This window comes from Schistosoma haematobium, chromosome 1 (genome assembly GCF_000699445.3).
Source record: "Schistosoma haematobium chromosome 1, whole genome shotgun sequence".
Taxonomy (NCBI): Eukaryota; Metazoa; Platyhelminthes; class Trematoda; order Strigeidida; family Schistosomatidae; genus Schistosoma; species Schistosoma haematobium.
Window position 1 is genome coordinate 61671913 of NC_067196.1, and position 4966 is coordinate 61676878.

Sequence of the window (4966 nt, forward strand, 5' to 3'; positions counted from 1 at the left end):
GTAACTCGTTTTACATCTGAATCTTCAAAAGATTGCTTAATTAATTTGGAGTAAGCAGATAAATTGATTCCCCTTGGTGAAGTTTCGTCTTCTCTAAAATTCTACTGATAATGTCTATTAAGTACTGATCACCCTTCAAATGTAAGGTCTAGTTTGATTTTAACTGAAGGAGTTGAGTTCACTGATAACTTTAGATACCTCGAGGACCTCATCTCATATGTATTTATCCTTAGTGAAACCTTACATAGACGTAAGAGGCCGATGTGAAGTGTGATAACTCGAATTAATGTAGATTTGCATGATATATTCAGTTATTTCTGCCTTTGACCCCATTGCACAAACTAGTGACCATCAGGACTCAATATCTAAGTGGATAGCGCGATGGCATTTAGAGCGAGTGGTACTGAGTTCGAGTTCTGAAGTGAACATCAACTCTGAGATGCAGGTACATCCAGTTGACAAGTCCCAAATAGGATTGAACGCGCATCCTGGATTCCACTACTAGCCATTATCCATCTTATGTATAGTAATATTTGTAGGCTGTTCACTTGAGTCCGTATTGTATAACAATTGTGGAAATATCCAATTAAACAAACTATTTTGAATATGAATAGATAATGTAAATAAACTGGGCAAAATGATTTGGCTTTAAAATCATTAAAATAATGGCCAATATGCATACATAAGGAAAACGAAAGTAAGAAATTTTAATAAGTTAGGTATTTTTAAAATTAATATCGAAAATATATCGTTTACTTTTAAAACGGAATACTTTAAATGTTAGTGCATAATTTTCTGCCTCTTCAACAAGTGATCTTAGTCAAACAATTACGTCGTTTGTCTTTAGCGTTTCTCAATATTCATAATATTGATAATTAGATGTATTGAAGTTATATTTTCTTATCGACATTACTGTATAGTAAAAAGTCAAGATCAGATAATGTATCTCAGTTCGGCTATGTCTACTATTTTTACTTATCACTGATACTAATACTACCATTAATTTTAATACTTTAGTATTCATCTTGATATTTTTTTCTTGATGTGTCGATGTGGCGTAGTAACTAAGACTTATGAATATTTATGCCAGATTCTATGTTTTTTACGACTGATTTATACTCTTTAGTTCAAGATTCCTGTTTTTTTTTCATGACTTGATTTCCGAAAACTAATCAAAGTACCTAAACATTACGATAAACATTGATAAACGGTAGACGATATTTCTACATAAGCAAGGACTATTTCTTATATTATTTGTCATAGTAATCAGTTCATTTGACAGACACTAACTACACCAAGGATTAGCTTATTCATCTTAAATTACTGTTAAAGTGCAGATAACATTTATTCTTGTATGTAATTCCCTTCATCATCTTAAAGAAAGGCATTATCAACGTTTCTTTATTATGTGATATATAAAAGTCATCTTAATTGTTCTGATGAACGAAATAGGTTGCTTTTAATTCATCTTGACTACATCTAACTATCACTATTTAGCAAAAATTGCTGATTAATAGAGCACTAAAATTCATACAACGTTTGTATTTCTTAGCCACTTCTATAATTTAAATATTCCAGGTAGGAAAAACAGCAACTACTATCACTAACAACCATCTATGCTTAAGTAGCATTCTCACTAATTTATCAGAGTGAAAATAAAATAACAGGTTAAAGATGGAATGTGGCTAGCAGTAGAAAACAGGACAAGCGTTTCGTCCTAATTGAAATTCATCAGCTGAATGTGGCTTGTTCCCAGACTTGGCGTTTACTCTGCAACTCAAACCAAGTTCCGTTTACTTTAAGCTCTGTCACGTTATCCAGTTGTTTACTGAGTCCAGATAACTACTCAGTTGTAAAAACAGGTATGAGATTTAATTGAATTTGAAATTAGCCCGTTGTTGATACTTTTGGCTGAATTTTGATCAATGTTGGTTGGTATATGAGCACCCTGTTCGGATCGCCTTGATATCACCGTTAAGACACAAATTGATACAAAACAAATGGAAAGACTACGATTATGGATATGTTATCTGTGATTTATATACACCTAGCTAATGAGTCCCAATCGGAACGAAATATATGTCTCGGATACCACTGCTGACCAAATCTAACCACTTATTACGAATCTAATCTAGCGTACAAGCATCAGATAGCTTTGGATTTAGCTTCATATTAAAAGAGACATTAATGACTGAAACATTCAATTCATGGTCATTCTTAATCACCCAATAGATCCTTGGAATAATGCAGTTTGTATTTAACATCATTTTCTTTGATAAAATTCAAATACTATTTCTCGGATCACTATTTATTTACTTTTTTGAAGCTACCAGAAAGACAATATATTCAAACACTTATTTTCTATGTAATTACTATTCTTGTGACAGCTTGATGTAAACTATAGACATATCATATGATTAAACTTGAAACGACAAAGAACTCATTTATTAATTCAGTATTTTAGCTAGGCTGTTAAAAGTTATAGAAGAAAAATTCAGAAACGACTAATTAAAATGTTGATGTGTATATGGATTCTCTTTTAACATAGAAAATAATTTCATTTGCACTGCATATGTCAAGGTAATTTTCAAAGAAAAAATGTCAAGATCTGGTCATTTAGACTACAATAAAAGAATATGGTTAACTATATTGTAGACTGAAATCTTTCAATGTAATCACAGTTAATTGATCACTGGGTGGTGATCAATGTCATGTGTGTCAAGTCCTTCTTAGTGCAGATCAAAGGCTATCGACCAAGTTGCAATGTGGCCACCAGTCTAGGTGACTCAACATTGCGTGCACTATGTTGAGATAAGATGGTGGTTGGAGGTAGTCAACAGGAAACCCTGGACTCGGGTTTCGTGCTACTTGGCACTCGTCAGCAAGGTGTATCTGTAATCTTGTGGGAACTGGTGCTCCCTGACGGATTCGGTCTCGTGTCACCCAGCTTCACTGTCAGGGACGTTACCATTGGGCCATCCGAGTCGCGACCTCCTGTATGACTGAGATGTAATTACAATTGATTGCTCACTGAAATCTTTCAATGTCTTTTACATTTTTCTTTCTAAAAATTGTATATATAATTACCCATGAACTTCATTTACTGACGAATGAAATACATCACTAATTTGTTTATTAACAACTATAACGGATCTTTCTAAATTCTTATTGTTTGTTTATTTCTTTCATTAAAAATCTTATTCAAAATGAATGATTTTTAAGATTTTGATAGTATACAAATCTCCAAAGAAAAGAACAAAGATTCATTTCATTTTCTTAATTAGGATATGAAAGATTAAAACCAACACATATCTCTTAACATTTATATGAATAATAGCACTATTATTATTATTATTATTATTACTGTTATTATTAGTAGTAGTTGTTGTTGTAGTAATATCATGAATATGCAGATAGACAGAACTAAAAAAGCCTTCATTCAAGGAGAATACAATGAATTTTCCATATGTTGCCAACTTGTTTTATGATTAAAACTTAATGTAAACAACATTTCATAGTGGTATATAGCAGTACACCAAAAACACCACACGATTTCATTTGTTTATATGACTGAACTATAGAGTTTTTTTTCCCTCAAATTCATTCAACCGTTAAGCAACTATATGTCAGATTATTATCTGTTATCCATTATCCAGTTGAAATACATTTCCTGTTAATTTATATTCATATAATCCTTTAGATTAGTGTGTAAATAACAAAATACGATTCTAGATTTTGATGACTGATTTCCTGACTTATTAATTCGTATTTTTTTCTCATTTGTTTATATACATTACATGAATGAATAGGTGTGTTCGTTTTTTTTTTCTTCTTTACATTGAAGATCTAAAAGGTTTGATAACTTGTTTGGAACTAAATGAATAATGGTCATTATGTTTTTTTAACTAAAGAATAGTTATGGATGCTCAAAGACTATAGTTAAGAAAGAAAACAAATAGATTTTAAATAATATTATGATGTGAATGATCTTATCAGTAATTGGAACACCATTTGATCATAAAATATAAATAAAGGGTATCTTATTTATGGAACTTTATTATCCAATATGGAGAGATCCTAATGGACATGAATATTTACATTGAATATTTATTCAGTAGTTTTTAATGTCGTGTTCATTTAGTCCTTTAGTAATGATCACTTTCTGTATATTAAGTTAAATTGTGACCACCAGTTTAAGTAATTTGACATTTTGATTTTATATGGTTGGAGGTGATCGATGAGGTGTTCTACTTGATTTGAGTTTCCTGCTGGTCCCCACTTGTTATTAAGGCATATTTTTAAGTTTGGGAGGACTAGCTCTTTTTGGAAAATTAAAACACACTTCACGAAGCGTGATGAACCATCGATCAAATGCCTTCTGACGCTTGATTACAACTATCTAAGGGAGAAATGATTATTCTTTATGACTGTGGTTGATTTCGTCAATTAGACGTAATACAGGTTATATAAAAGTAAAACGAAACTTTGTCATTATGACATGAGTATTGACTGAATTCTATCGTTCAGATTGAGTATATATCTGCTTTTTTAAGGAACGTGACTTGTTCAAATAGAATTCGATTGTTAAAACGGTCTAGGTAAACTACAACATAATGTCAGTATCTGATTCTTGAAAAGGGTAAGATGTACTCTGAATAACTCAGTGGTAATTTTTCTGATTGTGAAACAAGGTGATAGGATTCGAAACCCAAAGATTTCGGGTCAGTCAATATTCTTGACATATCATATTGTTGAGTGCTAGCTAACAGACAATCACTCTCAAACGGGGCTTTCTACATCTTATCTAATATCACAAAATAGTCATGAAGAAATATTTGATGATATGTTATATTTGAAATTTTATCTTTCGGATACAAATTGGTTGAATAATATACGTTTCATCCTTATAAAACACTGGTCAATGATTCGTTTATGCAGGAATTACTTTGACGAATTTCTTTGAATG